Source organism: Nasonia vitripennis, chromosome 1 (assembly GCF_009193385.2).
Source record: "Nasonia vitripennis strain AsymCx chromosome 1, Nvit_psr_1.1, whole genome shotgun sequence".
NCBI lineage: Eukaryota > Metazoa > Arthropoda > Insecta > Hymenoptera > Pteromalidae > Nasonia > Nasonia vitripennis.
In genome coordinates, this window is record NC_045757.1 from 4,900,111 (window position 1) to 4,922,977 (window position 22,867).

A 22,867-nucleotide genomic window follows, 5' to 3' on the forward strand; every position below is an offset into this window, starting at 1 on the left:
GGAACTAGCACTTAAGTTTTCTTCGGTATCTCGCTTGCAGTGAAGCTCTTGCGCGTGCATGATATTCGATTCACCAGCTATATGTTCGAGAGACCATTAAAAATCTGCGACGACACCTGCGTGTATTCTTCAACGGCTGTGGTGCCACATCATTCGCCGATGCTTTCGCCCGCGCGAAATTTCTACCACCTCTTGTTTCCGCGCTCGCGCGACTCAAAAGTTGAATCAGATCAAAAAATGGCCGTGGGATTGACGCTGCACGCCAGTCATTTGTTGGATTACTCTTCACTTGTTTCGAGCCCGTTTGATATTCTGAGCCAAAGTTGCGCTATAGCTGTGTATGGCTTTTTCCATTTTTCCACGTATCTCTTTTTTCATGAAATTTTAGTCCAATTGTAAAGAGGATTCGCGAGGCTCAAGTGCGAACTTCACCGAGAGTGTGAAATGTTTTTGCAGTTTTAGCGGTGCTATAGGTGTATATAGCCTGGAGAGGGAAAAGGGGATTTTTTCGGTAAAATAAGCTTCGAAACTCGAGTTTGTAATCCGTTCGTTTTGTCGGAGAGAACAATATTTCAACGGCTCAGGTGTGCGAGCACATTTTCCCGGATATTCGTAGGAGAACGAGAGAAAAGCAGAGCATATATTATGTAAAAATGCTGAGAACAAACCGTCACTTACAGAAACTTTTCAATTCATAATTTTTGTTCCGATAAAATATTCACATCGTACTCATATCAGTCATAAAAAAATGCATGAAATATTAGCTACTTGCGAATCTTTCCTCTTCGGAAATAACGTGAAAATCAGTCGTACATCTTGCATGTGGAGCGAAAAAAAAGTTTCGCAATCCTCTCAGCGTAGAGCCAAGCTAATTTAAAAAAGCTACATGCAGCACGAGAAATCATACACAACGACCGCAGCGACTCTCTTGTAATGCCGAACGCTTTGCGCAAAGGAGAGCAGATCGAGCGCCGCGATAAGCGTCAGTTATGTATTCCAAGTCGATTCCGGATTACGTGTGCGTCTTCCACCAGGCAAATGCAGATGATGTTATCGATATTTATATTTGTATGAACGCGCTCTCAAGCTGCTCTTCGTGGTTATTCCGCGTTTTCTCTCCTCCGTAACTGCCACAAACCGAGCTTAGCCGTGCGCTTTGGAATAAGAATGTACCTGATTTTCCAGTTCGATCAGCCTGATAAAATAATAATGATAGTAAAAAAATATCGCCCGAGAAAATTTTTCACCCTGGAGCGATCGATTCGGCATTGATTTTAAGTCGAAGACACATCCCTTTTCTTCAGCAGAGCAGCGTCTCCTTTTAACGAACGATAAAAACCATTATTCCACTCGAGACTCCCTTCTGCCCCTCGAACAATCGTAAAAAAGGGTGGCGGAAGAGAACTCGTCAAAGGAAAGCATTTCACCCGTAAAGCTGCTGCAGGCGCGATGCGGTCACGGGCAGAGAAGCGCCGCACGCAGGCTGCACATAAAACTTGGCCGCGCAAAAAACTTTTCGCGCATCGGCAATCTCTCCGCGCCGCGCGCGATCGTAAAAACGCGAGCAGGGGAGAGTGTAGCCGAATGGGATAAAAAAATGGCCGCTCTCTCGCGTAAGCCGCTTGCGAGTGGAGTACTAAACGCGTACGTATGTGTGTGTGTGCAGCGCCAAGGGATGTCGATGTGTAGCAGTTGCGTCATGGGTTTCGCGATGGCAATCGCTAACCGTGGTGTTTGGAGAAAGGCGGCGGGAGATTATTTTTTGCAGGTTGCGTTGGCCACGAGAGTTTTCATTTTGGGGTGTTTGAGAACTGACGTAGGTGTGGGAGGCCTTGAGTCAGGACAACCTCGACTGGCCCGGTTTTGATCGCTTGTGTTGTGCCCGTGGTAAGGTGCGAAGAATACGTCTCTTTGCAGTTTTCTTATTTCCTGTATTATGGCTGCCGATTCGTTTGCGTAACCGACGAGAAAACGGGCCTTGAAAAATCAGGTCTCGTTAAATAATCCAGGCTCCGATCTAGATTTATACGAGCTGGATGTGGGTGGTCATTCACACGCCTACTAGTTCCCGCAATGTTATGTGAGAGCGTAACTGTTGACGCGGTGCACGAAGACGTGAACGGTCACTGCAATAACCTTGTAGATATGTTTGACTTTCTGATGTATCTTCTCTGGCTGTGAAGCATGTACCCATGGTTGATTGTAAGAATTTGAATAAGTGCTTCAGACTCTAGGATTGATTGGCCGCTAACGGCTACAGTATTCAGATCATAACCGACTTCATTCGGTTAGGTTGAATTGATTGCATAATTCTGAAACGTTCTTGATAAATTGTTCGTCAATTTGCACAGTTTTGAAACTCGTGCGAATATTAACATTCGCCAACAGCCATACTACGCTGAATACACCGGTTCTCGTCCAATCACCGAAGTTAAGCAGCGTTAGGCGCGGTTAGTTATTTAGATTTTTGTACAATAAAAATAATTTGACACTACTAAAGAACTAATGTAATAAAAATATGCAAAAAGAGAGGGTACCAACGGCACGCGGGGTTCCCAAGCGGTCACCCATCCAAGTACTAACCGCGCCTAACGCTGCTTAACTGCGGTGATCGGACGAGAACCGGTGTATTCAGCGTAGTATGGCTGTTGGCGAATGTTGATATTCGCACGAGTTTCAAAAACTTCATTTACTAACTTGATTGATCACATGAAATGTCAGAACACCACTTGTCACTTCCTCTCTTCACTGTTTGATCATGCATCACTCTAAAAAAGAAACCTCGCAGCTCTACCGATTTCACCAATCGCTTCAGCTCATGTAGCAAGGCCAGTTAACGAGGTTGTTGATAGATGCATTACGTCCCGCCGGGGTCATTATTAACCACCAAGCATTTCGAGCGGCACGAGTCCCACGGCACTACCTTTTCGCCTCGTCAAAGAAAACGATCTCGCACGACAATTCTCTCGATTCCGGTTAATATCACTGATCGGGGATCTCGACGAAATTGCATCGCTGCCTCGTCGGCCGGATCGATCGATCAATCTCTCTCGATCCGCCTTTGGGACCGTTTTCGCGAAAATTGTCCTACGCCGCGTTGCTCAACTCCTGCACAACAACGACGTATGCCCACGTCGATACATAACTCCGAGAAGAAAAAATTATGTCTAGAAGTAGGAGAAAAGTGATCTCAAGCTTAGACCTCCCCGTGGTATACCTATACAGACGATTTGTGGTGACGGCGTACAAGAGGTGTACCACTGTGCAAGATTGTTACCCAAGAGGTAAGTTATATACGATGAAAGTTAACGCATACGAGCCGCTCTGGATTTAATTTGATTGGGGGATTATGTTATTCTGGTTGGATATAATCCATACTACGCTGAGATTTACAGTAGCTGTGGGGTAAGTCGGTCGCGTTTAATCGTACCTATGGCAAAACTATATTTTTTCATAGACTGTCATGAAGATTATATACGCCATCTACCTTACCCGGATATGTATCGTGTCTTATGATTCGTTTAGACACCTATTACAGAGTAAATACAGAATGAAGTTGCCACGGGGATAATAGTTTTTGAATTTCTATCGATGATTAAGAGATATTCCATTCTTTCAATTAGTCCTAAAAAAGGAAACCATCTTCAAATTTATCTCGCTCAAATGATTTCAAACAGTCTTGTTTCCGATAATCAAATCATAATAACGAACATCTTGATTAATTGTCTAACGAACGCGACAATTGAAAGATTCAGTTTGACTGATTAGCATTAACCTCTCTGATGGTAATCGCGAATAAGAGGTGTTCGCACTAATCAAGATGTCTCTCTTATTAATCAATGTTTTATTTAATTTATGACGTGCCTTTAAGAACAACAATTTAAATCTGCAAAACTATACTTTTCATTCGTATTTATGAATTGAGTACTTGAGTTTCTTCGGTGATTGAAGGCGCAACGCGGAGAATTTATGTACGATACCGCTATTGTAAGTTGAAACCCGAGAGGACAAATGAGTGGAAGGATTCTTGAATAAACCTGTATGCCCCTGCGCATAACTTGCTTTCTTTTAATATACTAGGAATGAAGTTGGGCTTCGCGCGCTCTTGATTCTATCTCTGTCTAATAACACTGGTAGAAAATCTACCATAAGTGTTGGGCGGCACACTAACGTCTGCTAATATTTTATAAGCATGTAACATGTTACTAAATCCCTCAAAACTATTTTTTAATAAATATATTAATAATGCTCAATGTCGTCATCATTGGTTTGAATAGTGAATTTGAAGAAAAGTTCAGTATAAGAGTCAGTGGGTTTGTCTATCATTACAATGCCATTTATTTGCATTATAAAAAAGCTATACAACTGAAATTTTACACAGATACTTACTATGCTACCTAGAAAACACGCAACCTACATGATTATGATTTAACTGTTTTCATTCATATTTTCACATCGAGGCCCATATGAATTTTTTAATTTAGCGTATCAAATTTTGCTTGTAGACAGTTACACAGAAACTACCATCTCTAGCACATTGTATTTCTGGTTTCCAGTGTATTTTGACATGAAGAAAGTGATAAGTATTTTAGCTTTTTTGTCAAGGCATTAATTAGAATTTTGACTTTTGTTGTGAGAGATTTTGAGACCGATACCTGTTTTCTCCATTTTTGCATTTTTTCTCATTCGAAAACTGACAGGTCTAGAAAGCTCATATTTTGCATATAGATTTCTTTTGTGATTGTGGAAAGATATTTAAAGTTGAATCAACATTAACTGAAATGCTTTTGTGTTCGACTACAACACCCATGATAATTATTTAGTCGTATAGCATGAGTTTGCATTCACATCAGTGCCGGAGTCGAAATCAGAAGTTTTAAATTCGATATTTTTTTATCAGTGTGTATGTGTGTAAGAAGTACTAGTAGAATATATGTTTTTCACGCGCGTAGAGGCACGACATTGTGGGAAAAGGATTGCTATCGACTAGCGTAGTACACGTACCGTTGACCTTGAACGACAGTCGAAAGGAAATACTTAGATGATGTCAATTATCATTTATTTTAACATACTTATTTTAAATACAAATATAAGTTGTGTGTTCCCTTTAAAGTTTTGAAAAATGCATTACACCGAATTAATAACAAACGCAATGGAATATAAGAGTGCAATTACATCCATTTAATATTTCAATTGCATGAATAAATAATGAAATTCGTTATAACATTTCTAGCGGTATTTCTTTACGTCAGAGGCTATCAAGATGCTAAAAAGAAATTTTACTATTTCCCTTTATTTGTTTAGATTTATTGTCATTACGCATACGAACTATAAGTACCACTTATAGTTTTTATTTTATAAAATTGTCGATACTTTGTTTTTGTGATAATAAGCCTTTTAAGATGTTGAGAATTTTCATCATTCCATGATACCGACATAATAGATGAACATAAAAAAATCACTAACAAAACTAATTTGCGCAATATCCGATTTGCCGTAAGTATAACTGATTTAATTACAGAGTCCTCGGTGAAGCTACTGAATTTCATGTAACCCTTGTACGCTTAACCACTACACGACTTTAAAGTGACCTAGTGAAACCCTCACCTGATACCTCTTCTAAACCACACAATCTCCACGAAGTTTTCAACAAGATTGCGTTAACGTTCGTGTCGTATTTCATGGCGAGCTTGTAAATATACAATTACTGGTTACAGAATTTTGTCCTTCTAAAATAATCAAGATTGCTACATTCTTTTAAAGGGATACACTTTAATCCGTGCAAAAGTTTATCTCTACTTAAGAATTGACACATTTTAATGTGATAGATAAGCAGTGTCTTCACAATCTATCAACCGTTTATTGAAATCTTCACAGTCTTCTCAAAGATTTAGCAGGTTAACTTCATACATATATTTCAAAATTATGCAATTATGCAAATATGAACATTCGCCAACAGCCATACTACGCTGAATACACCGGTTCTCGTCTGATCACCGAAGTTAAGCAGCGTTAGGCGCGGTTAGTACTTGGATGGGTGACCGCTTGGGAACCCCGCGTGCCGTTGGTACCCAAATTTTTTTTGTCTCTATTTTAATTATCATTATGTCGATCAAATCATCGTTATTTCAGTGTCCACAAGAAATAGTACAATCCAACGAAAAGCAAGATTTGTTGCTCTCACGTGCGTTCGCGTTATTTTCAACGAAATACCATAAATCACGATGTGCCGAAGTCGTAATCTACGCAATTCCATAAACCGTCTAAAACTCGAAACAATAACAAGCTGCAAATACTCGCCACATAGCCTGGGGTAACCATACAAATTGATGAATCCATCCCTTCCGCAGCCGAGAGCCACACACGAATGTGAACGTTAAAAAGGACTGCGCACGAGCGCGAGCGAAATCTGAAATTCAAACACAAGGCCGCACTTTGCCAGCTCTTTGTTTCAAGGAGCGCGATATGGCTCTCTCGTGCCAGAGTTTGCTCTGGGCCTTTGTATCTTGTTTCGCTGCTACTTCCGTGGAGCCGTGTGTTTGTCCAGAGTTTCAATTGCAACGCGACTGGATTTTTACCCCTCTCTTTCTCTCTCTTTCCACTCGATAGAAATTTATTATTTGCATTGCATGCACACAGTTTTTCTCCTGTTTCTCCGGATGTTTCTCCTGCAAGTGTGTTTGTTCGGCAAATCCCAATTGATTTTTCCTGGAAATACGATCCACGTTCGACGCGAGAACGTCTGCATAATAACTACTGGCTTGCGAAAAATATTTCCTAACAACTACGCGAAGTAAAAGTCTCCGCAGCTACTTGTCCATTCATATCGCGCCAACACAACGGCAAAGCACCTCTCGTGACGATCTATAGAGCTGCTGTGACAACAACCTCGAGAATCGCGCAGTTCACCTGGGGAAAAAGGCGTTGCGCGTTCATTTTCGCAGCTCGACGCGTATACCTCTCTGCTTGCCAATTAAAAGTTTCCGTAAAGCTGCCGACAGCGACAGTAGCAGTAACAGCGAGACTCTCGGAAGCAGGACACGCGAAAACGAATCCTCGCGCTCGCACTTTGCGTCTGTTCTCGGACGACGACGCGACGACGTATTATGTACGCCGACGCGGCTTCGTTATTTATTTGTCTTCAGAAAGTTGCGTAGAGGGTTTTTTTTGTTTTGCTTTTGTTCGCTGCTGCGAGGAAATATTCTTGACTAAAACTTGTGAGCCTTTTGTCCTGATATAGTCGTTAACGAGCTGTTCGACAAGCTGTTATGGGTACTTGGAGATAGCTCTTTGAGGAGATAACGAAGCAGGTGGAAAGCGTTACAGGTGTGGATGGAGGGCTTTTCTAAGATATCGCCTTGTAACTTTTATGTCGAGCGATGGTAGCAATAAAGTTTGCTAACTTATTACTGTCCAAATTGCAAGTATCAAAATTATTGAATGGCAAAATGTAATGAAGATTCTTAGTTTATCTTAACAAAACATTTTATATGTCCTGGTAGAAATAGATACTGTTTAACTTAGTTTTTACACCTTAGAACCGAGACTTATTACTTACTATCTTCCTTTTATTATATATACAACTCTGAAACGATTTGCGTATCACCCTGTGTAATTTTGCCTTCTTCTCGATTGCAAAACTCAGAGTGGAAAATAACGCGCGGATTCTTCCGAGATTTCAGGATCGACGTTTGTTTCTCACTTCACATAGTTGTCTTATTTTTTGTTTCGCGAATTTATGGACGACCTTTTAAGCTATTACTGCGTAGGATAAGACGTGTACGTCGCAATGCCATGAGAAAAGTTGGTTACGCTTTGTTCGCTGGATGTCTATGCTTTTTTTTATCTTTCGTGGGTATTCAACGTGATAAATACTGAAATTAAATTAAGAGTTAGCTAATAAGAATACGTGTAATGCGTAGCTTGGTAAAAACGACTTGAAAAGAAAAAAACAATTGACATGCAAAGTTGGGAAAATTCTTATTCTTTTAAAGCATCTTATACACGTTTTAAAACTTGATTTAAAAATTACAAAACGAAATATATCCCTCTACTGCTCTCGAAAATACATGGGAATGCATTGCATGCCACGTTGAAATAAATAAATCTCTCGGCAAGCTGCATGCTCGACAGCAACACCTCCGCCGAATCTGCAACGTTGCCTCGATTAAATAAGAATCAATTATCATATAATGCTGCAGCGCCGATTCCCGACACACATTAAGCAATCGTTGACCTGAAAGGCTTTGCGCAACCAATATAAACACAAGCCGGCGCTCGAATTACCCTGTCGAATTCGTCGATAGCCTGTGATTTGCGAGCTCGCGTCGAGCGAATGTCTTCTTCTTCATCGACTCGTGCATGCCGAGAAATTGACCCATTTGCTTATATGATGCGAGAGCAACGCTCTGTGTTTTGGAATGTTAATTACTGCACTGGATTCGAAGGTGGGCGGTTTTTTGAACTGGTGAAAGTTTGTATTTCGCCGAGTAATGTATGCTCTCGATATACCCGTTGCTGATTTTGGTGTAAAAGTTTCTTAACGCCGTTGCGGTGATTTTTCTCAGGTTTAACGATCACTGACGTCATCCGCTGCACGCGATATTAAATTATTAATCTAAGGTATTTAGAATCGCGTAGTGTTGAAAGAATTCATCTCGAAAATTACTACGTTCGCGTGTGTGGAGTTTCTAGACATAGAAAAATTTCGTTTTCAAAAGCTTGTGTATCTGATTTACTGACAGTTGTGTACTTATTGAATTTTTAACGCGTACCGATAAATTAAAAATATGCCCTAACCATAATCCTCGAGTCTCTTATCTTCAAAAATCACCGTAGTGTACCAATTTCAACACCGAGCCATCACAGCGAGAAAATCCATATTATGCGGCAACAACAAAGCGATCAATCTTAAATCTCCAGATAACGAAACGATAAATCAGCCCAAATTTCTCCGAGTCTTCCTTGCGAAACGCATCCAGAGAGCGACTGCAACGGTTCTGGCTTACCGGGAGACCAACATCCTCGCATCCATCCGTTACTCGAGCCGCAAGAGGGAAAAGGAAAAGGCTTATCGTGTACATACGTTGCTGCAGTTTCATAAAAGCGAAAGGTTTCATTATTATGCAGCGCCGAAACGTATACACGCGCTCAAGACGCTAACGGCATTAGCGGAGAGACGAAGGCGAAAAGTGGAGCGCTGCGGTGCAAGGTTGCGCTGATGCTGCTCTCCCTCTCTCCCGCGGTCGCCTTTTTCTCCTGATGTGCGATGGTTTTCATCGAGGGCATTTTCTTGTTCCTTGCTCTGGTACATGCGCGTTTTTTAAAAAAGTGGAAAAAGTACATGCACGTCTTATTTATTTATTTATTAATCAGTACTCCGATCAATAACTTCGTACGCAACGTCCTCGAACGTTCGATGCTTCACAGCTCTTTCATCGCCCAGCGCAAAGCTGTCTCTCCTCCTATTCGTTCTTTCGGTCTCTCTCGCGAATTATTTAAATTCGTTACATTTGGAGTTGTAATTACGCGCTCTAATTGCGAGAGGATCGTAACACGCGCCACTCTCTTTTATCTTTCTTCTCTCGGCCGTGAAAATTCTGGTCTGTGCATCATGTAAATTTTTTCTTTTTTTTTTTTTCATTATAAAATACTTTCGTCTCTGAAGCGCCTGCTGCCTGCAATGACTCCTGCTCTCTAACTTGGGAGATGCGTTCGTTCTTTTATTATCATTCGGAATTATCCAATTTGCATGCTAATACGGGCAGGAATTACTGTGCGTCGAGTAGTGGGGAGAGAGCTAGAAACGAGGCTTTTTTTGTTCTTTATTTATAGCTCAACAGGCGAAATCTCGTAATTAAAACACATTGAATTGCGCTGCTTTTGTGCGTAAAGACGGCTGCACATGCGTACGTGGTTCTTTATCGTAGATGCGGCTTTCGAGTTTTATATTTGGTACGCCTGAAATTTACTTTCGTTTATACGCGAACGAGTGATTAACGGATGAAAATGCATTTCGTCCCGGATTAAATCTTTCAGCGTTGAAATTCCGTCTGATATTCGTGCACAGGATTATTCATAAACACAATATTGAACAAGTCACACCGCCTGGGAAAAAATCGCATGTAGTTTCGTATGTACAAAACAGAAAGAGATCCCACTCAGAGTTACTACGTTATTCACGTCAAGCAATTACAGCTACCCCGACGCATCGTCCCTCATTTAATATTATATCCGCGACGGCATCACCGAAAATCCAGCAATAGCGGCAGCATCAGCAACACGACCTTTCCCCTCTGGCTCTCTCTCTCTCTCTCTCTCTCTCTCTCTCTCTCGCAAAAACGGGTAAAACTGTTGCTACCGCTCGTCGAGGTCCGGAATTTCATAATCTGCTCCGGTTAATTTCGCCGAGAGTGGCATTGGACGGGCTGTATACGCTGCTGCTGCTGCACTTGTACAGAAGATCACACGCATAAAACCTGCCACTGCTGTTCTCGCGTGTCCCTCTGCGTTTTAGCGTTTCGCCTCGATTCCTTGTTTATTCGTCGAATGCATAATAAAAGCGTGCGCGCGCGCGCGCGAGAGAGAGAGAGAGAGAGAGAGAGAGAGAGAGAGAGAGAGAGAGAGAGAGAGAGAGCGGCATATGAATTCGAAACGCCGGCCGAATTATTGTTGTTATCGTCGTTGTTATTATTGGCGCGAGCGCGGAGAGAGGCTTTCCGCGCTCGCGCATTAAACGCATCATGATGATTCGGGATTATGAATTTTTGCCTCCCGCGCGTTTGCCGCTCGACGCGCGCCGCTGTGTATTTTTTCGCCTCTTTTTGCTCTCTCTCCTGATGCTCTATATATATATATATATCTTGAAGTAGAGCGCTGCTTTTGAAATGGTTTTATATAACGCAGAAGCTCTCTCGTTGTGTAAGTAGATCGCGTGGCGCGTGGTATCGAAATTTTAAATATTTTATATCACCGTTTTATGACGTGTTTAACGGGGGATGCGCCGTGGCGTTATAATATGCGGAGTTATAAATCACGGCTGGGAATTTGCTTTTGCGCTCGTGTGTGATTGCGCGGTCAATCCTTTTTATTTATTTGACGTTTTACACGTCCGTTCGATTAATGAAAGTCGGAATTAAAATTCATAGTTTGGAATGAATCCACACCGCAGAGAGCTGCGAAGGTGTAGGAAATTGCCTTTTCCTTCGGCTGCGCGTCGCTACATCATCGGCAATTAGAATGCGTCGAAAGGTTCATCTCGGCGGCCAATCTTCTTCGGTTGCTCCTCGGAACTTCTTGCGATCGGTCGCTTCCCCTTCGACGAGTGCATCGACGCTATTGGCCAAGGCGACACCCGATGAGTTTCAGCTCGGTGGAAAGTAGGCGGTCGAGGTTGTCTGGGGTTTTCAGATTTTGTGAGACTTGCATTGAGGAATTTTAGGTCGATATAAAAAGAAAGCTTTTCTTCTGAATTTAGATCGAGTGGAAACAGCCTTTGGGTCTACCTTCTTAAAAGCGAATAAAAAAGGCAGCCCCCAGCGGAATACGAATGACTCTCTAAAACCGTATCGATACACACGTGCATCCCGGAAGAGCAATTATCATCCTTACGCAATCCCCGAGCCGAATCGTCTCGAGTCAGTCAAGCGGGACCGAGAGTCGAGAAGTGGATATCGAGCAGCGCGCGAGCTATTAGACAAAGTGCTCGGCAACTGAAAATTCAAAGCCCCTACAGTATACCTACCGTGAGGTGTCAGCCGTCTCTTCCTATCTACTTCCCCGCTCGCTCCTCGTTTCCCTCTTGGCGCGTGCGTTTCATCCGGTAAGAGAACGAGTGAGGCTCATGAATTTCATTCGAATGCCTTGTCGCGCGAATGAGCCTCTAATTAAGTGTCCGTCAGCGGCCGACGCGCAAGCTCTCGATTTCTCGCGCGACGCCACTTTCTTCGTTTACCGTGACTGCTGGCGTCGCTGATCGTTTCGATCGAATGGAATACGTATACATTTTGTCAGGAGCTGTTAAATATTTACACAGAGATGAGATGAGATGTATGGAGTCGTTTACTTTGGATGTTTTATCGTTGAGAAAGTTGATTACGAATGTGCATGGTAAGATAGGCATATTAATTACTATTTGAGAATCACGCTGACATTAACATTCGCCAACAGCCATACTACGCTGAATGCACCGGTTCTCGTCCGATCACCGAAGTTAAGCAGCGTTAGGCGCGGTTAGTACTTGGATGGGTGACCGCTTGGGAACCCCGCGTGCCGTTGGTACCCTTTCTTTTTGCAAAATTCAGATCTACCTTCGATAAAACAATTGTTTGCATCAATTTTCTTTAAAAATCAAACTTTTATGCTAAATATTGCCGTCTCAATCACACCGCTGCAACCATAAAAGTGCAGCGATTAAATACAACGTAACAGCAATTTACTCACTTTCTTTCACCAATCAAACGACTCGCGCGCAATGATCAATCGTCATTCCACGCGCAGTGACCTCTGACAAAAACTGCAAAACAGTATCGCGCTGAGAAAATTAATTGAAAATGTGGCTCGCTCGAAAGATATGCCCCATGCTCTCGCAGACTGGTAAACTTTTAGCCGAACAGCTCGCTCGATTCCGAGTTCAATGCAGCGAATTCTGTCAAACGGTCGGTGGTTTGTACACATGCCGCGAGTTATGTAAGTCGCTGATTCGATGCTCCGCGCCGCAGAGCGAACGTATGAAGCCACCGACTGCAGTGTATATGCGCCCAACAAGCTCTGATGCTGCTACTGGCCTGGTTCCGCGTTCCTTCGGAGGATTAGCGGGTTTATTCGTCGCTCTGGCGATTGAGGTTTACGGTCTAAGTTATTTTGCCGTGATTGATTTTGTTATTTGGCGTTTGTAATTGTTTTGCGTTACTTTGAAAGACGTGGCAATTGTTTGCCTCGAATGTGCAATTAAACGAATTAAAATCGCTGGGTTCGAGGCGGCTGATCCGGGTTCGAGAAATTCGCTTCTCGGGAGAAACTCGATTGATTTTTTTCCTCATTCTTCTTCCAGTTTTTTGCCACTGTATTTAATCGAAGAGTAAATGCGTAAAAATCGTATATCCGGCAGGAACTGGTTTACGCGTCAGTTGTTACGGTCAATAAATAAAGTGTCGCGGGTGAAATTCAAAAAACTTCCGTATAACGCCCAAACCTTGACACCATTCTTTTCGGGTTTCGGATCGAACTACCTGCCTGTATTGCGTAAATTTATTATGTGCACTCGTTCACAGCAGATTTCGTAGTATTTATATTTCTAAAATTTTTCAATATTTTGACATGAATGTCGATTGATCCGAGAGATTCAGGTGTCAATATACCAGTCTAAGATAATGTCTAGAATACATTTATGAGAATCGCGCTAATATTACCATTCGCCAACAGCCATACTACGCTGAATGCACCGGTTCTCGTCCGATCACCGAAGTTAAGCAGCGTTAGGCGCGGTTAGTACTTGGATGGGTGACCGCTTGGGAACCCCGCGTGCCGTTGGTACCCTCTCCTTTTGCAAAATTTCGTCTTTTTTCATTGCAAGTTGTTTATTTATTCAACGGCTTCATGTAGAACACTGATCTGAAAACAGTACATTTGTCACATTTTATTTACTTGACATTTGAAAATTTCTTTGTTTACGTAGATGCGCCTTTCCTTATTATCTTGCACGACTACCGCACTCTGTGTCAACAAGTTTATCGTATAGATATTTCGCCCAAAGTAATTTTTATTAAATCGACGGTAAGCACATAAAAACTCGATTACAAGATATGGTGACACACATATTTACTCATTTGGTCTTGAATTGCATATATGGGCGCTTGCGCAAAATATGTCACGTTACGTAATTGCAAAATATTTCGAAAAAATGTACACTTCGTGGCAGCATTTCTATGCGGTGCCGGATTATTTTCTTGTTGGGTAAGCGATTGCTTCGCAACATTAACTAACGATTCCAAACTTATAGCCGAATTTTTTACTTACAACGATCCAAGTTGCCAGCACTTTCCTCGGCGAATCAATGGATTCCAGGATGGTATTTTCGCGTGATCGCACCTTCTTACCGAAGAATGAAAACAAGCGTGGATGTTTGACGGTTGCGACGACAAGATAGCCGCGATCCAGGAAACGCGCTAAGAAGTAGACATTCGCGACCGGATTCCTGGTCTGGATACGCGTGACAACCGCTTTCTCACGTACGATAGATTCGATGTGTGATCCACATGCGTGCGAGTTACTTCAGGTGTTGAATTATTAGCTTTTGTGCTAAGATTTCCGTATAAATAGTGTCAGTTTTGTTTCGAAGAATTTTCAACTCAAAGCCACGAGAAAAATGTTTGCAAAAGTTCATTTTAATTCAGCTGAAAGAGCTCCTAATTGAAAACTAAAATCAAACCTCCGGCGTATCCCGGCAAAAGGTAAAAACGAAAAGTGAACGGTGCCCCAGCGAAGCGCAAACGCCGCAGCCTCCAATCTCATCTCGTCTCATCTCGTTGCCATTCCCAATTCATCCTCTTCGCTGCGGCGGAGGCTCTCCTTACATTGTCACTCGACTTTTCTCGCCGAAGCTTGCGCGATTCCGTATTCACAAGCTGCTCTTCTCTCCTCGGAAATTCAGCGCGTTTAGCGCTAATGCCGGCTTGAAATATTTGTGCAGCCAGCGCGCCTTAATATTCCCGGCCGAGGAGCAGTAGTGCGCGGTATTTGCCCGAACTACCCCGAGAAAATGTTCTTCCGTTTCTCTCTCTCCCCCTCTCTCTCTCTTTCTCTCTCAGCCAACTTAAGCGCCACGTCAGTCCTGTACCTCTCCTCCGCGATGAAGGAAGTACCTGGCTGGAACTAACGTGACAGACGCGCGAAATTCGCGAGAATTTAGAAGAGTTGGTAACTCCGCCGCGGCACAATTAGCGAGAGACATCGAGACAGGGGAGACTTTTTGGTTTTGAGGAACTTTGAAAAATGATCACCTTTAGTTTTAGGAATGGAACTGCGTTTAATAACTCTAAAAGTCTAGCGTGATTCTAATTTCTTAAAATGTTCAAATGCATTGGCAATTATAATATTTTTAATGCAATGAATTTTTTTGTTTGTTTCAGGTAAGTGTCGATCTTCATATAGAAATGACACGATTTCATAATTATTTTGGCAGGAAAGTAAGGTACATCAGTTATTTAATTATTAATTCGCGACATATTTTATATGAAATATACGTGCATCAGTCACGAATACTATGAGTAAGGTTGATGGATCTCTGACTAAACAAAAAGGGAAGAAAGTATAGCTAGCAAAGGCGATCGACATAAAACCATTGAAAGCGCGTCCTTTCGTGCCAAAGTACACAGTTTTTCAGAGCAAGCTGAAGTGGCAGCGCGCATGTAAAACTCGTGGACTGCAGTATCGAGAAGAGCCTTCAAAGAGGGTCAGACACGCTTTCTCTGTATAACGACGAGCTAGAGAGCAAATGGACGGGGGATCGCAAACAAAGCTGCGCATATGTATGTTTTTTCACCTGTAGATCGCGAATGTAGGTATACACGGAGCATCGGGAATACATCCGGACGTTATTCATTTTAGATTTATTTTTCGAAATATTTTCATGAAAGTTTACGTCAATATTTATATCAGCAAAAGTATAGGCTTTAAATTATATAAACAGAGTTTTGATACTATGTTTTGTCGATTCTTTTTTTCGCGACGTTGCACAACAACTTACCTGATAAAGAGGTAAAAATAAGTCGCACGGAATTCGAAAGTAAACCTTCGATGAAACCGTAAATCTTTCAAGGTCGTTTGTCGTCCTTCAGGTATTTATCGTTTTTTTTTCCTTTTCCTACATGCCTTGCGTATTAAGGATAAATTCCTTGAATCGAATGAACTTTCTTTCCTTTGTATCATAAGTTGCTTCGTACAAAGTATAGAAAACGAGCAGATCGCAATTTCATACCTTTCCAAAGTTTTGAAAAGTGTGCAAATATCAATATTCGCCAACATCCATACTACGCTGAATACACCGGTTCTCGTCCGATCACCGAAGTTAAGCAGCGTTAGGCGCGGTTAGTACTTGGATGGGTGACCGCTTGGGAACCCCGCGTGCCGTTGGTATCCCGATTTTTTGCTTTTTTTTGTAAAATTCTAATTTCATAACTTTTTGCCGCTGGGAATGCACAATATAACATTCCATCAAGTAGTTCAAAACTAGTTATGCTATCCCTTTCTGCTTATTGCTCAGAATGTTCTACAACAAACTTCTACTGTAATTTTAGCGTTTCCCCGAGTATACAACAGTGCATTCACGGTAAATTAATCAATCCTTATGCATACCGCAGCCGGCCTCACCCTCGACTTGTATCCTCCCCCCAAAAATTCCATCCCTTCTGTAACAATCCTATCAGCCCGACTCCCGTATGAATTCCAGTTTCTCCGGCACGATGGCAATCCCGCAGTGGCGAGTCATTCCAAACCAAATACACTGGCTAGTCTGTGTGCAGAGCCTGTAACGCTGCAAACACCGGACGGATGCGAACATCAAGGGAATCAAATTACACAAAGAGAGGAAGAGAACGGTTTCAAAAGAGCGCGCGAACGAGCTTGTGACAAACGCCGGGAGCACATTAGCGGTTTGGATATGCTGCACTAGAGCGGGGCTAACGTTATTTCGTTACATTGCACACATAAAACGAAGGGAGGTGGTCAGGGGTAAAGGATTGTTGTTTTGCATCGGAGCCGAGGCTTCCGTGCCGTTGAACTCGAGCGTTTGTGACTCGCTTTCACATACTCTGTTAGATGTTCAGCTTCATTATACCTATGAGAACCTGGCTGCATTAATTTTAATTATCACGCATCCAATAGTTTTGTTTGATATTTCGTGGTATGTTCGAGTAATGTTAATGATTTGTATTTTGGAAAATATAGTCGATAACAAAAGTTGGCGATTCCCAACATGACAATAAAAAAATTTTTAAACTGATATTGTTGCAGTAAAATAGTTTTATTATATCATCAAATTATTCGTACAAATATTTTAAAAGTCTTGAAATTAAATTTTACTTCAGTAACAGCTGTGCTTAAGTTTGTCAAAAATCCCATCCTATTCCCAATATTGAAAAGAAATCTTACTTCAGGCAGCAGTATCTTCGTTTACCGAAGAAGTACATTTGAACGCAGTCTTAAAATAAAAAATCAGTTTAGCTTTCAGAATGCACTGCTGTTTGACAAAAATGTATAATGAAGTCTTAAAATGAAAAAATCACCTCAGTTACAGCAGTACTCTTGTTTGCCAAAAATTCCGTTGCAGCGTTGCCATTTCTTAATTTTGTATCCGGGTCCCAAGACGTTACACCAGTCTCCTGCCGAATGAACGTGGCATCCTGTCCAGCGACAGTCAGCTTCGACGAAAGTCACGAGTGCCAAACTGAGGATGGCAAAGCACAATAGTGCGACAAAAGCTATGGATTGAGAAGTCATTGTAATGGATTACTGGAGTCTTCAGAATACACTGATGCTTCCAGTGAAAAAATCCTCCTTAATATAGCTCTTACAGTTATTTGCATTTGTTATCTGTTGATCTTTCTTCGAGGAAAAACACTTACTTAGTGATTAAGTGATAGGAGCAACTAAGACAGCACCGTACGAAATTTGCAAATGACCGAGTTACAAAGGTAATACAATAAGTTGGGCAATAAAATAAGCAATAAATTATCTGTATCGAAAAACAGCTGCCAATTCAATGGCACCTCCCCCTGAGTTCAAGTTTTGTTTCAATAGGCTATATATTTCTCAAATATTCAAATATGTCAATTTAAAAACTATATCTAAATTAATATAAAATAAAAAAAACTTGAAGCCGCAGTAATTTATGTAATTGACTATTCAAGTTATCTTTCATTGCGGATGTGTGCAAACATTAGTGAAGAAAAGGAGTCCTTTTAAATTTGTCTTTTGTGAACAAACTAATTATATATATTTCATTGAATTAATTATACATACACTAATTAGCTTAGTTGCTATGCTAAGCATTAAAGGTTAATACTCTCGCTGATAACAATAAGGAAAAAAACTCTTATCCCTGGATGTGTACAATATTCATGAAATCTTGTATGCAAAATTATGATTCATTTTTCCTCGTAGATTATATTTCCGTACAAAACAATATTTTGTACAAAAATATTTGTGTACTGCTTATATTAAAATCTATCATTCTATTCTCCTCCGCTGCATCCCCTAAGTAGAACGTAATAGTACAAAAACTTTTTTAAGAATCCATATTGCTTCCTCCTAGAGGAAGCTTTGTAATAGTAAAATTTTGAGTTTCTTCAAAACTTCTAGAAAATACTTTTTAGTGTGTTAGAAGTTCATATCAAGTGTTTTTGGAAAATGTCCGTATGGATGTGTGTGTGTGTGTATGTATGTATGTATACCGTAATATTTGTGGAACTACTTTGTCAATATCAATAAAATTTGACATGCATATATATTTTTGGATTCTGAATTCGGGAAAAACAGTTATTCTTAATTTCTTAACTATATTGTTTATGGCCATTTTTTGATTTTTAAAAAACACTTTTGCGTTTCTTTCAATCATCCCATTGTTACAAACAATTCAGCTATAATGCATCTTTCTTCGAGGAAAACACTTACTTAGTGATTAAGTGATAGGAGCAACTAAGACAGCACCGTACAAAATTTACAAATGACCGAGTTACAAAGGTAATACAATAAGTTGGGCAATAAAATAAGCAATAAATCATCTGTATCGAAAAACAGCTGCCAATTCAATGGCACCTCCCCCCTGAGTTCAAGTTTTGTTCCAATAGACTATATATTTCTCGAATATTCAAATATGTCAATTTAAAAACTATATCTAAATTAATATAAAATAAGAAAAACTTGAAGCCGCAGTAATTCATGTAATTGACTATTCAAGTTATCTTTCATTGCGGATGTGTGCAAACATTAGTGAAGAAAAGGAGTCCTTTTAAATTTGTTTTTTGTGAAAAAACTAATTATATATATTTCATTGAATTTATTATGCATACACTAATTAGATTAGTTGCTATGCTAAGCATTAAACGTTAATACTTTCTCTGATAACAAGAAGGAAAAAAACTCTTATCCCTGGGTGCGTACAATATTCATGAAATCTTGTATGCAAAATTATGATTCATTTTTCCTCCTAGATTATATTTCCGTACAAAACAATATTTTGTACAAAAATATTTGTGTACTGCTTATATTAAAATCTATCATTCCATTCTCCTCCGCTGCATCCCCTAAGTAGAACGTAATAGTACAAAAACATTTTTAAGAATCAATTTTGCATCCCCCTAGAGCAAGCTTTGTAATAGTAAAATTTTGAGTTTCTTCAAAACTTCTAGAAAATACTTTTTAGTGTGTTAGAAGTTCAAACCAAGTGTTTTTGGAAAATGTCCGTATGGATGTGTGTGTGTGCGTGTGTGTGTATGTATACCGTAATATTTCTGGAACTACTTTATCAATATCAATAAAATTTGACATGCATATATATTTTTGGATTCTGAATTCGGGGAAAACAGTTATTTTTTAATTTCTTAACTATATTTTTTTATGGCCATTTTTTGATTTTTAAAAAACACTTTTGCGTTTTTTTCAATCATCCCATTGTTACAAACAATTCAGCTATAATGCATTTGAAAGAGAATAAAATTACCTACTTTTCCTCGTTTGGTGCTCGGGATTGACCGCTTTGTTCAGCAGATAAAATGAAAAAGGCGTTTTTTTTTTTTAATTCATATCTCTGAAACTAAACGTCATAACCTCGCGAAAAAAATTGTCGATGGGTCGCGTGTCAAACTATACCCCATTAAAATTTCAAGTGATTTGACTACTTATATTTTCAGTAATAAATCGAAAACTGAAAAAAATGAGTTTTTTTGTGCCTCGATTACGGACGCAAAAAGGCCTTATCGCACTTGAGATTTCGGGAAAAAGTAGATATTTTATGTGTTTTGGCTAAGTTTATTGCACAGCTTTCAAATCCCTATGGCTCGTAAAATATCAAGGTTTCAATTTTTTTTTTTTAAATTTTTTGATTTCTTATATCTCTAAAACAATGTAGTCAAATGCTTCAAAATTTTATTTGGTGATTCACTATAAAAAAAGCTATCTGCTGTTAAAAATTTTAAACGATTCCATCAAGCGGTTTTCAACTAAAGAGCTAAAATGTAAAAATCGTTTTCTTGAAAATTGCGCGAGCGACCTATTTAATGAATAACCTGCTGTTTTGATGGTTAGATTGGTTAGGAACACATGTAAACATGCGTGAATTTCTGTGAAAAAAAATTTACGGCAGTGTTCGTAATCTATAATAAGAAAACAGAGGGGTCTGCAAACTTTTGGACAATGAACTATCCAAAACTTTTATTAAATTGTGTATCAAAAATCGCCTCATACATTAGCAAGCAGGTATATAGATATATTAAAACAATATTTTATTTATAAATTTAGTTGGAGGAAGCTACGTGCCATGAATTGGGAGCGGTTTTTTCAATCATAGCAATGAAAAGTATATAGCTGAACCGTAAATATACGTTTCTATTTCTCCACAATAACGAGCCAAATCCTAGACCGATCTATCAATCTTTGGTTTCCTTCCTTGTTTTGTATCGACCACCGATAACAGAAAAAAAAATGTCGACACTGCTCCAACAAATTATAACGAGATCAATCAAAGTGTTTTGTCCACTTTACAAACGAGCTGTCAGCCACTGAAAAGGGGGCACCTGTCTGATACACAATCGACAAGTCGACATCACAATTCACTCGATCCGTGAATTTCCTTTCTTGATACTCTCCACTAGCCCGAAGCGCAACGAGTTTTTGTCAGTCGTCGTTTCAAACGCGCGGTCCGCGACAATTACAATAAATTAAATGTTTATTCGCTTGCAGTTTGGGATAATTCGAAGAGAGAGAGAGAGAGAGAGAGAGAGAGAGAGAGAGAGAGAGAAAGAGAGAGTTCAGAATATAACAATCCGGTCATCGTCCGAAAGATTCGAGGTCGAAAGTATACGAAAAAAGAGCTAGCCTCCAAGCATACGATAATACTACCGACTTCCCACGACTGCACCTTGCTAAACTAATAATAGAAAAGCCTCCAAATAACAAGCGTCAACTTGACACTCCCCTATTTTCACGTAACACGCCCATATCAGTACTCAGCGGCAGCATTACTTTTCCCTCCTGTCGTGGCGAAAAAATTCTAATCTCGTTCGCTGCCGGTGCATTGTGTGCCGCGAGAGAGTCGTTCCGGTGTGATTTCCATCGCAGATATATACACACATACAAGTGAGAGGCCGACGCTGCCGCCGCGTCGACGTATTAATTTCTCTTTGTTGCGTTACGTAAAGACACTTTGGCGAAAATAAGAGGAACAGGAAGTAGAATAAGAAGTCAGGGATCAATATCGAATTCTGCATTTCTGTGCATTATATAGCGCAGAAGGCTGCGGTGATCTAAAATTTATGAAGTGAACCGTGATTTTCCGAGACAGTTAAGGTCGTTATTATCAGGACCGGATCTTGATCAGGATCGCGTGGCAGAGCTTGATAAAAGATACGTGTCTTGGTACCGGTTGATTTATATAATGAATAGAAACTTCACAGGGTTATTTATATCAAACTAATGGTGCGTTTTACGAGTTCGCGCGGTCTCAAGGCGATGAGCTTGATTAACGACTCTGTTTTTACAATGTAAAAGCGCCCGAAGGGTCGTTAATGAATTGCAAATGCGTTGGTCGCTGCTGGTGAGGAAATTGACTATTAATCGATCCTAAGTGCCTCTGTTTTATGATGGAAGAGATTTTTACTAGTAAAATCAGCTCAGTAGAAGTAAAGTTAGATCAACCTGCAATAAACTTTGAGAAGTGCGCGGTTATTGACATTCGCCAACAGCCATACTACGCTGAATGCACCGGTTCTCGTCCGATCACCGAAGTTAAGCAGCGTTAGGCGCGGTTAGTACTTGGATGGGTGACCGCTTGGGAACCCCGCGTGCCGTTGGTACCTCACTTTTTGCCGTTTTTGAATAACCATGAACCCCTTATTTTCTATTTTATTACAAATTTTTTACGTAGTCTATAATATCATTATTTTGAGCCGATTATACTAATGCTTTATACATTTACAAAATTTGAAACAATTATTGTATGTAAGTAGATAGGACCATGATTGGTCAGACACATGCGTATTTTCATATAGCATACACAATCATAGCATTATTTGATGTTGTATGATGTAAATATTAATGATTTATCGCGGCAAGACTAGTCAATAAGCGTTCAATCATAAAAATATACGCCTAACTAGCGCTGATTATTATCTACTATAGCATCTACAAGACCAATCTGTAGATCTTTATATCCCATATTTCAGCAGAAAAGTTATCCACGCTTAACGCGTCGATTGAATGCAAATCATAATACAATCGAGAATATAATTGTGTATCACCAGAAACACCTGCACTTATGCGAGTAGCGAGTGTCTAGAAAGGGCCGAGCGCGAAAACAACGGCCTCGAGCGACGTCAAAAGGCTGCTTCACGTGTAGGATTATAGCGCGCTCGCTAAACTCGCGGCCGTTAAACGGTTGAGAGGCGCACGATTGTGCTGTCGTTTTGTAATTCGCGATTCTCGCTCCACTTTCGATTCTGCAGGCTCACTCGCTTCGCTCTAAAATTGTGCGTTCGATCTGTTATTTGCTTCAAGTTCCTCTGCCAATTGATCGCGAGTATAAATCTTTATGCAATGTTACGGAATCGCTTATCAGACTTTCATATTTTATGCTTTGAAACAATTAACAAAAGGA

The 22,867-nt window shown here is 40.4% G+C and overlaps 1 protein-coding gene, 1 long non-coding RNA gene and 6 other non-coding genes across 8 annotated transcripts in view; 6 read left to right on the forward strand and 2 right to left on the reverse strand.

Annotated features, from left to right (window-relative positions):
- The window catches only part of LOC100678249 (RING finger protein 17), a 191,401-nt gene that overhangs the window by 80,132 nt on the left and 88,402 nt on the right, over positions 1-22,867 (forward strand). The gene's annotated exons all lie outside the window — the stretch shown is intronic.
- LOC116416047 lies at positions 2,535-2,653 on the reverse strand. Its single transcript, XR_004226554.1, has one exon. It is a non-coding gene; the product is annotated as a 5S ribosomal RNA (ribosomal RNA).
- Positions 5,952-6,070, forward strand: LOC116416045. Its single transcript, XR_004226552.1, has one exon. It is a non-coding gene; the product is annotated as a 5S ribosomal RNA (ribosomal RNA).
- Positions 12,161-12,279, forward strand: LOC116416037. Its single transcript, XR_004226544.1, has one exon. It is a non-coding gene; the product is annotated as a 5S ribosomal RNA (ribosomal RNA).
- LOC116416038 lies at positions 13,415-13,533 on the forward strand. The gene has a single exon (XR_004226545.1). It is a non-coding gene; the product is annotated as a 5S ribosomal RNA (ribosomal RNA).
- Positions 16,016-16,134, forward strand: LOC116416048. Its single transcript, XR_004226555.1, has one exon. It is a non-coding gene; the product is annotated as a 5S ribosomal RNA (ribosomal RNA).
- LOC116415951 lies at positions 17,000-17,540 on the reverse strand. The gene is made up of 2 exons (XR_004226484.2): positions 17,283-17,540; positions 17,000-17,197 (listed from the first exon to the last, which is right to left on the reverse strand). It is a non-coding gene; the product is annotated as an uncharacterized LOC116415951 (long non-coding RNA).
- On the forward strand, positions 21,949-22,067 carry LOC116416039. Its single transcript, XR_004226546.1, has one exon. It is a non-coding gene; the product is annotated as a 5S ribosomal RNA (ribosomal RNA).